The sequence below is a fragment of the Physella acuta genome, unplaced genomic scaffold (assembly GCF_028476545.2).
Source record: "Physella acuta isolate Inbredline_101_S28 unplaced genomic scaffold, ASM2847654v3 ptg000450l, whole genome shotgun sequence".
NCBI lineage: Eukaryota > Metazoa > Mollusca > Gastropoda > Physidae > Physella > Physella acuta.
The window spans coordinates 29,086-40,793 of NW_026731969.1; positions in this window are offsets into that span (position 1 = coordinate 29,086).

The window sequence follows — 11,708 nt, forward strand, 5'->3', positions numbered from 1 at the left end:
ATGTTAATAAGCTTTAAATCAATTTTAGAAAGTGGAAAAATAAATGTTAAAAATATGGAGTACTGTATACATAAATCACTTTTAATTAAAATATGTTTAATCGCTGCTTTTCAACCCGATGTTTAAAACAGTAATGTAAATATTTCGAAATGTAACAAAATAAGCTGTTATTTATCACACTTACAAAAAATGGGTAAAAACTTGAACTATTATTTACTAAAAAGTTATAATAAAATAATGTATTTATACCAGTAGTTGAGCTATCCAATAATAAATGACATATAGTATCTACGTATAGTAAATTTTACATTAGCAATTTTCGTCTGTACATTATTCAATTCATATTTTTACCATACTAGAATGCATCAATTTTATAATGCTGCCAGTGATATAGCTGCCAGTGTTTCTTTCAAACTATTTTCTCCGGACGGTATTTGATCTTTTTTATTGCTGGGGGGGGGGGGGGTGAAGGCAGACTTAATTATACGGCAGGGATCGGACACTGGTAAATGTATATATTTTCTATATAAATTCCATTTCGTTAGGGAGGGGGGGGGGGCGATAAACTTTCCCCCGAAGAGAAGCCTGGAAGAAACTATGATAGGTGCAGATCTGTCGGTACTAAATATTACAAAACAGGTACAATTTCACGAAACATACCGGAAAACCCTCTGTTTACTAGACCACATTTTGAACCGCTAATATATTAAATGCTTTGTTTATTGAATTTTTAATATTTTATTATTGTAATTGATCACTTAAGCATATTTTAATTACATTATTATATAGCCAATAAATCGGAACCTAAAATGCAATAAATATTATATTTAGTCATACTATATAGTAAGAAGCACTTCAATAGATGATAAGTGCATACATGTAGCAGTGCTATAGCTAGGATTTTAGGACCCCTATGCAAAAAAATATTATTGGGCCCCTACGTTAATTTGTAAATTGTTTATTTTATACGTCCATAGTTGTGTATTTATACGGTATAATTTTGTAGTACCCATAGCGTAAAATACCTTTGATTTTATATCACTTTTATTAAAAAAAACTAACAAATTAACTGTAAGCCTGTAACCTTTAAGTAACCTAACACAGTAGCTTCACGAGGCGGGGGCCTCACAATTTATGCGTGACACCATGACGAAAACTCGTAATAACATATTAAGGAGTGGAGGGAACACTCCACTGGAAATTGTTATCCATTTTAGCTGCTTCTGTATGTTCAATACTTAGGATAGCCAAGTTACTGACCCAAGGGCATATCTACAACTTGTTTCATAACATCATCATAATTGAGAGGGAGAGGGGGGGGGGACTAAAATTTGCGGGGGGGGGGGTGGGGGGGCGGACGGACAATGGTAAAAGTATAAAAAGTATATACTATGTCGAAAGTTTAACGTCATACGCAAAGAATGCTTGCGCTTGTACATAATTATTTGCTCTGATTGTGGAGAATTGGTAGAAAACAAATCAATAAAATCGTTTAATGGTAAAATATTTTAACACGTTTTTCTTAACTCAGCTTCGCGTTTATTTGTTTGTTTAATTGTTTGTTGTTAAAATTGACATCGAAAATTAGCCCACTTCTGATTGCTCTAGAGATCTGAAATTTGGCATGCAGGCTATTTTCGCCTAACAATTTCGGATGCAATCATAAAAACTAGCAATTAGAGACCTAAATTAGCTTAATTAAATTACGCCCCAAGGACCATAAAATTGAGGACATGATTTCTAAAGATACCGACAAGACTGGAGGTCTATTGACACAGTTACTTCGGCCCCAATCAATGTGAGCGCGCTGGCGGTTTTGGTATAGTGGTTAGTACTTCGCGTTGTGGCCGCGACAACCCAGGTTCGAATCCTAGTCACGGCATTTGATGACAAAAAAACGTGGGTACGTTCACCATCAAATTTCCAAAATTCGTGTCATCAAATGCATCGCCTAACAATTTCAGATGCAATCATAAAAAACTAGCAATTAGATACCTAAAATAGCTTAATTAAATTACGCCCCTTCTCTGTTTAAAGCGTATCGGTCGCTCAAGATTTTTAGTCCGTGTATTTAAAAACACTTAGTCAAGTCATACTTAATCAAGTCATTAGATAAAGTAGAAAATAAACTATATAAAAAACTTTTTAAAAACCATGTTATTCATGTGTAGCAACGGACTAAAAAGGAGAAAATAAAATACTTAAAAAAAACTGTTTTTAAAAATCACGTTTTTCTTGTGGACTAAAAAGTAGAAAATAAATTTTGCGCTTCCTCGAGCTGTGCAGGTTCTTGTGATGACTGTTCATACATTTGATGACAAAAAACGTGGGTCGGGCAGATGGGTCGGGAAATTTGATGGTGAACGTACCCACGTTTTTTGTCATCAAATGTATGAACAGTCATCACAAGAACCTGCACAGCTCGAGGAAGCACAAAATTTATTTTCTACTTTTTAGTCCACAAGAAAAACGTGTTTTTTTAAAAAGTTTTTTTAAAAGTATTTTATTATATATAGGCCTATAGTTGAGGCGATCGGAAAAAAACTATTTTATTTATAGTGGCGCTAAATTACCTGAATCTTTGCCCTATTCGTTGTTTAATCATTTCTATAACTTTCACCCTAAGACTAGAAATGTCGTGTATAGCTATAGCTACAGAATGTAACGGAATGCTGTGTTTAAAAAAAAAGTAAATAATCTCTAACGTAGTAGAGCGATAGACAGATAACCGGAAAGTCTGGCATTCAAATTTAGGTTCGAGTCAGTAGAGCTTCCTAGTGTCCACCCAGTCCTGAGAGGTGTCTGACTCATGTTAGTAAAGGCGGCTAGTCATAGTGCTGACCACACCATCTATTCATATGTCGAGATCTAGAAAGATGAACTCTACTTCATCTACCCATTAGATCCCTAGGTCTAAAGAGAAATCATAACTTTTTGTTTACTAATCTTTTACGTAATTAACCATAACTTTTTTCCGTACGTGCCAAAGACTTCTTCATCTGCCCCTAGACAGAATAAATCTGTTTCAATGACCTTAGTATATGAGGGAATAGTTTGGTCAGTCGCTCTTGTTTTCTTAACGTGAGTCTAGTACCAATCAAAGTTGGGTGGACTCATATTACATCATGGAAACTCGAGCTCGGAATGGTTTTTTTGGTTAGCAGGCGTAAGCTCTACTACTCGACCTCGCCGTCACCGTATAATGTACATAGTGTACTATTTAATTACATGCAAATGGAAGCTAGTAACAATAATAATTTGTATACATATTTCCTGTTGGCTACAATAATTTGCATATTTGTCACAGGATTTGAACCAGCTTACCTGGATTTTCCTGAATCATATGATGGAGATTTTTACGGAGTTAACATACTTGGTTATTTTACACTTTTTAATGTAAAAAGAATAAAATAGCTGCCAGTTTAGTATTAAAATTATAGCCCTGTTTTATATTTGCATGTAACGCGTTAACACAGAAATCGTCGGTATACTGTTACTGTAACTTACGTTTTGGAAGTTAAGATACATCGTTTAATAACGTCCTATTTCACTTTTTGGACTGACCCTCCAAGAATTCACACAGCTCTGATGTGTAATTTGCTCTATTAAGGAAATACTATGCGACTGAGTATATAACTGACTAGCATTGCTCTTAATAAAAACAAAAGTAAATGAATTCTACATCTTTAACCTATTATCTGTCAAAATCCAATAGGTTAATTAATTGTTAGCTATCGAATCTGAGAGAATTGAGATTAAAGACGGATATGATTAGTAATGTCCCCTACCGCATAACCACCCCTGTCATTGATTCACTGGTTACATTCTGTACAATTTTACGACTGCTTCAGTTGCTAAGTGCATCAAATCTCTGGTATCGCAGCTGCGATTTTTTCCCAGATTTAATGACTAAAAGGGCGATTCCCGGTACATTCAGTATTTATAAAGAAGCGCCAACGCTATAAAAACTATTAATCAACGTTAAGATAATTTGAAAGCTATCCCATCAAATGTTGTATATTCTATTCAACTTGCAGAATTTTATCTTTAAACTATTACTTTTACAATACTAGATGCGCTATCACAGATATATTACTGATATCATCATGTAGTGTGCCTTATAATGTGTATGCTAAAGATAATGTTTAAGGTAGGCGTTATGATGACTGTTAACATATAATGGTTATTTAACCACTTTTAGTTTATCGCATGTGTGCTGTTTTTAAGCTATACTGAACTTTTCTTTGCGTCTGATCAAAAGATTGGAGTTTTAGACTAAGGTCAATGCGTGTATAGACAATGGTTGATATGTAGCTGAGATGAACTGAATTGAAGTGTTGTTTTAAAAATAAAATGTAATCTGACTAGGATCAAATCATCAACACAAATATATATCATTATAAGTTGAATTTTACTGAAATATATTTAATATGATTCATTCAGAATCGTAGCAACCCTTCCACGTGCCCGGGGACAAACTTTCAATTTGCACCCCGCCGCCTAAAAATTTTTATTTGCACCCCCGCTCAAACTTTCGATTTGCACCCCCCCCCCCACATATATTTTTTATATTTATAACGCAAAACTGCATCTAAAATGAGATTTTAATTTGTATTTAAAACCCATTTTGGCGCCCCCTAAGGTCGCGCCCGCGGACATATGTACCCCCGCCCCCCCCCCCCCTACCTTGCTACGCCTCTGGCCACATTACAAATAAGAGTTACGAATTGTAAAAAAAAAATTAAAATCAACACTGCTTACTAAATTTTGCAAATGAACGTTTATAAAAAGCCTATGACGATGTATGCTTTGTTTAATGCTTTATTATTTATAAACATTGCTACCTCACAGTTAATGAAAAAGACAATGACTTATATTCAATATTTTTATCACAACATTACGTTTCAATGCAATATTCATTTTTGGAAGTTGACGTTTGCATTATGTTTTAGAAGGACATCCACGATGTCAAGATGCTCATTTAAGATAGCAAACATTAGTGCATTCATTTTATTTTTGTTGTTTTTATTGATATCTGCTCCATAGTGTATCAGTATATCTGTTGTTTTTATGTGGCCTTCTTGTGCAGCAAATATTAGCGGTGTGTTTACACCTGCAACTTATTGGTCAACATTGGCACTGTGTTTGAGCAACATTTCTATAATTTTCGAATGTCCTTTATATGAAGCAGCAGCTAAAGTGTTGCATTTATGCTGGCCTAACATGGTGATATTTGTTCGAAATTGTAAAAGTAATTTCATTATTTCATCATATCCGATTTATGCAGCAATACATATTGAGCTAAAATAACTTTCATTACTTTTGTAAGCGCCATATCTCAGAAGTAAATCAACAATTTTTATGTGACCTTGATATGTAGCTAGCATTAACATAGTTACATTAGTTGGGCTATAAACGTTATTAACATCTGGATTTTTCTATAAAAGATACTCAGCGTTTATACGATCACTATTTATTAAGGCATATTGTAATAGTCTTTTAAAAAAATTTACCGTTAAGATCACCATATTTTAAATAAATATCAATTATAGGAAACTGGTGTTGTAATATATTGAGAATTGTGAAGTCAAGGGAACTCACTCTTCTTGTATTAGTCTTATATTTATATTGTTGTTTTGAGTGATGCCCTTGTATATTATTGTGTTGTCACTTCCTGTTCCTTTTTCCATCATGTAGCTGAGGCTGACTAAACGTTCTATATACAAACAGCATGGGTTCTGTCGTCAGTATTTCAATCTATAACAACTGGCGACGAGGATGGGATCAATCCACTAGAAAGAGCACCTGCTTACTTAAAAAGAAGCTTGCTAGAGCATATTGGCTAAGTATTTCTAGGATAATGGCGCTGTATGGACAAATAAAAGAATTTGATTCGAATGATGAAACCATTCATGATTATCTAGATAGGTTAAGCTTTTACCTTGAAGCTAACGACGTGACGATAGAAGCCAAAAAGAGAGCTGTTTTGTTAACAGTCATAGGGCCTCAACAATTTAGGCTATTAAAGGACTTATGCGCACCAGCTAGTCTAACTACCAAGAGCTTTAACGAGCTGAGCAAACTGCTAACAGACCACCATGCGCCCGCACCATCAAAGTTCCTGTGTAGAGCCAGATTTGACGGTAGGACTCGTCAACCAAACGAATCAATATCAGAATATGTTGCTGCTTTACGTCATCTAAGTGAATTTTGTGAATTCAGTGACACGCTGTCCGACAGACTATGTGAAAAGTTTGTGACAGGTGTAAACAGCCCTGATGTTCAAAGAAAGTTGCTTCTCGAGTCAGATCTCACATTGGAAAAAGCAATACAACTTGCAACTTCATTCCAGCAGTCATCCGATGCGGCGAGATCTCTAGCACCTTCAGGGATCCATGCAGTAGAAAGCAGGTTAGTCAACAAACACCAACCCCATCAGAGCATTTCAACTTATGCTAAACAGCCTGCACGTTCAAATCCTAGATCTAAATCTAGTAATAATTATCAAAAATTTCATCGATGCAACGGTCCCATGCATCTCATCGATGCAAGTTCAAGTCAGCTACTTGCTATAAGTGCAGTAAGCAAGGTCACATTGCCAAGGCCTGCTTTGCAAAGTCTTCGTCTGTTGCTAGATCTAGCCAGTCAAGACAGTACCGCAACCAAAGGCAGCACTATGTTAACTCTCACCAAGACAACCTAACCCAACCAATGAACCACTCTACCTGTGAAAATGCTCAAACTGATTCGCAGCCGGATTTCAACCTGTTCTCTGTGAAATCAAAAAGTCATGCTCCCATCAATGTACTAGTTTGTATCAACGGTAAGAGCATCATCTTCCAACTTGACACTGGAGCATCTCTAACCGTCATCGCAAAGAAGGACTTTGACGCTGTCACAGGAGGATCAGTGCCTCTACAACCATGTCACAAGTGCCTAACAACATACACAGGTGACAATGTTCCAGTGATAGAAGAGTGTATGGTTCATGTAAGTTATAATGGTCAAAGTGTTAAACTTCCTCTTCTTGTGGTTGAAGGAAATGGACCACCATTACTAGGTAGGAACTGGTTAGTTGATGTTAAGTTAAATTAGGAGAATATATTTTCAGTGAACAAAGCAAGAGAATCTAGTTTTACTTCAATAGATAAATTTATATCTGAAAATGGTGTCTTTGGTAGTTCAGGATTACTAAATGATAGGACAGTAAAGATAAACATTAAAGACACAAATCCAAGATACTGCAAAGCTAGAGTTCTACCTTATGCAATGAGGGATAAAATTGAAAATGAGCTAAGTAGATTGGAATCTAATGGCATCATAAAGAAGGTAGACTATTCCGATTGGGCAACGCCCATTGTGCCAGTGTTAAAGAAGGATGGTTCTGTAAGAATTTGTGGAGACTATAAAGCTACACTGAATAAGCAAATAGAGCTAAATAAGTACCCTATTCCTAACATTGAGGAAATTTCTTTGAATTTGGCAGGAGGAGACAAATTCACTGAATTAGGCTTTAGTCATGCTTACACTCAACTAGAACTACATCCAGATTCAAAAGTCTATATACGACAATAAACACACATAAAGGACTCTACCAATATGAAAGACTATGTTTGAGTATATCATCTAGCCCTGGAATTTTCCAAGCTCTCATGGACAGTATTTTTAAGGATATTCCAAATGTTTGTGTTTACTTTGACAATGTGTACATAACTGGTAAGAATGACACTGAACATCTTAAAACACTTGATAAAGTCTTGAAAATAGTTGGTGAAAAAGGTTTAAAGATAAACAAAGATAAATGTCAATTCATGCTGACAGAAATTAGTTTTCTTGGTTATATATTAAGCAAGCAAGGCATCAGACCGCAACCTGAGAAAACAAAAGCCATTAAAGAAGCACTCAAACCTGAAAATACCCAACAACTAAGAGCTTTTTTGGGCTTGATAAATTACTATGCGAAGTTCATAGGGAATCTGTCTGGTAAATTATCACCACTGTACAAGCTGCTGCAGAAAAATGCAACTTGGCACTGGGGTAAACAACAAGATGCTGCTTTTAATGCAGCAAAAGAAGCTTTGTCTTCTGACACCTTACTAACTCACAATGACCCAGGGAAAAGACTTATCTTAACATGTGATGCTTCACCAGATGGTGTAGGAGCAGTCTTATCCCACATAGATGAAAAGGGTGACAGACCCATTGCTTTTGCCAGTAGATCTTTGAACCAGGCTGAGAAAAATTATTCTCAGATAGATAGGGAAGGCATAGGCATCATTTTTGGTGTTAAGAAATTTCACAAGTTTCTGTTTGGTAGGGAGTTCACCATCTTTACAGATCATAAACCATTGCTAGGTTTGTTTGGGGAAAACAAACCCCTACCTGAGCATGCCTCACCAAGAATTCAAAGATGGGCTATCACACTAGCTGCATACAATTATGAATTGAAATACAAACCTGGATCTGAGAATAGTGCAGATAGTCTTAGTCGTTTACCTTTAAAAAACCAAAGCCTTAGTTATGTACCAGAAGATGTATTTGTTCTTTTCACTATCATGGATAACTCCAATATAAATGTAAATGATGTTAAAAGAGAAACACAAAAAGATGAGTGCTTGATAAAAGTATATGAGTACTGTAAGAATGAAAGAGTAAACAGGTTCTTAGCCAAATACCGCACAACTCCTCATATAACAACAGATGTTGCACCATGCGAATTGTTCTGTGGTAGGAAAATTAAAACTCATCTTGACCTACTGCATCTAACTGTTCAAAGGTCTGTTTCCCAACATCAACATACACAAAAATTAAATCATGACAAAACATCCATTGAAAGAGAATTTGGAGTTAATGATAATGTGTATCTGAGAAATTATGAGAGAGGGGAAAAATGGATTCCAGGTCAAATTGTTCAATGTACAGGACCTGTGTCTTATAAAGTAAAAACAAATGATGGACTTATTGTCCGTAGACATGTAGACCAGTTAATAATAACTTGTGCATCTATCAATCCCACCAAATCTGAACAGTTCACACCAACTCAGTTTGTTCCACAACCAAGTTCTGTTGATATGAGTGAACCAAGTAGTCTAGAGTCAGAAAATGTAAATTCTGGAATTAATGATTTAGATCCTAGACTTCCTGAGATAGAGAATCCAGATGGTCAGAATCTTGAGTCACCAAATCAAAAGCCACTGAGAAGGTCAAACAGGACAATCAAAGTCCCAGATAAGTTAGACCTATGATTTTTAAAGGTCAAAAGGACTTCGACATCATTGTTTTGTGTTTTTGTATATGCTGTGGCATATTATGCCTTTGTTGTAAGGGTGTAATCTACCAAATGATTCAAATCATGTAATGTTCATGTTACAAGATATTTGGTGATTTTAGGATACTATCATTTGTTCTATTGAGAGATGTGTTGTTGTTTACTAAGGGTAAAGGGATGTAATATATTGAGAATTGTGAAGTCAAGGGAACTCACTCTTCTTGTATTAGTCTTATATTTATATTGTTGTTTTGAGTGATGCCCTTGTATATTATTGTGTTGTCACTTCCTGTTCCTTTTTCCATCATGTAGCTGAGGCTGAATAAACGTTCTATATACAAACAGCATGGGTTCTGTCGTCAGTATTTCAATCTATAACAGGTGTCTCCGGAAAACATTAATGATGTCGTCTTTTAAAAATTTATATTTTAAAAGTAGGTCTACGATCTCGGTGTTGCTATTTATAGAAGCCATAGAAAGTGCTTTTGATAATGTTTTCGTTTTAATGTGTCTTTCTTTTTATTATACCTGCTGTAATCCAAGAGCAACTCTACGATGTCAGTTTGATTTGTATAAACAGCTAAGAGAAAAATTGTAACACCATTTTCATATCAATATTATGCTTAAAAAAACTTCAATGACATTTTTATGGCCAGCGATTAGTGCTGATATAAAAGCTTCTCTCCGCAATTTTGAAGTTATTTGTAAGTTAAAGCTGTATTGAAGTAGCAAATCCACAATCTTTTCATGTCCGGATTTAGAAGCCAGCAATAAGGGAGATATACCTTTATGTGAAGAAATATCGTCTATATAAAAGCCAGATTGTAGGACGAATTGTACTAGTTGAAAATGTCCATTCGACGCACTTGTTATCAAGATGTGGTATTTATTTAAATCCTGTTCTGATGTTCTAAGCTTAACTTCATTTTCATACTTATTTTTCAGTAAAAGCATACGTTCTTGAATCTGCTCTATCAGTGTTATTGAAGTAGAATCGTGTGTTGTGTCAAAAATTATTGAAATATCTTTAGAAAGATACTTCATCAACATAACTATAGTTGAAAGTGATTGATTGTTTGGTTTAATTGAGGAATTAGCGACCAGTGTTTCTTTCAGACTTTTTTCTTCGGGGGGGCACTTGAAATTTTCGGGGGGGCGGTAGACTTTCTTCGGGGGGGGCGGACACTGTTAAAAGTATATACTTTCTATATAATTTATATACATTTCATTTCGTTCGGGGGGGGGGGGGGGGCGGTAAAAATTTTTCGGGGGGGGGGGAGGGGCTTGGCCCCCCCGAAGAGATGCCTGGAAGAAACTCTGTTAGCGACTGATGTCAGAAGAAGTAGACTACAGGAAATGTAGACTACTTCAAACTTTGTTATAAACATATTTTCTGTTTTCTTACAAAGCAATCTATTTTTACTTGCAAAAAATAACATTTAAATATGAGAAATGCATAATACATTACAAAAAAATTAAGATCATTCTTCAAGATCAAAAATAATATAACGAAACAGTTATATATTACACATTACAGAAACGTTAATTTTCTATTAGTTTAATCGTACAATTTTTGACCATACGTTTATGTTATTATGGCCATAAAGCTTGTGGCCTAAGTATTTGAAAAATTCTCTCCAGAATGCTAAACTAAACAATATATTTCTTTAACAAGCTTAAAAATAATTTAGAATGCCAACGGTTAACATGGTTAACATAGAAATTACACAAAATACCCTGGATTATGTCTTTGATTTTGTAAATGAAAAGTCGGTTATGTTTCAAATCTCAAGTTCTGTCAACGTCTTTGTTTAAGTTTTTACATTGTTTTAAGTTGTCAAACTACTTATGTAACTAAAATGAACAATACGATCAGGATGGTATATATTCTTAAAAATGAAGTGTACTGTTTTAAAAAGCCCGTTTTTAGTTGCCAATGCTAACGCACTTTGTCCATATCTCTTTTTTAACAAATATTAAAAATTCAAATCATCTCCCTTATTTGCAGCGTGGTGTAATACCGTCCAGCTACTTTAGTTTTTAGTGTTAATGTCAAAATATTGAAAAAAAATATATATCGAGGTTCGGATGCTTATGTTCGCAAATATAAAAAAAAAGTCCATCATCGATTTTTCAATACCTCAGTATCATGTCTACAATGTTAGTGAAGCCTTGTCTGTAGTAGGAGTATTGTTTTACGCAATGCATCCATCTTTACGCTTTTCAATTTTTGTATCAGAAATATATGTATAATATGACCGTCATTGCGCATAAGTGCCAGTAAAAAAGCTTAACTTCCGTCCCCCACCTCTGTGTCTATATCAGCACCGTAGATTAGTAAAATTTTAATGTCTTTGCATGTACTGAGGGTGGCGTCAAACCGTTTGGTAAAATTATTTTAAAATCAGCGCCATGTTCCAGTAACAACTGAACAACCTCG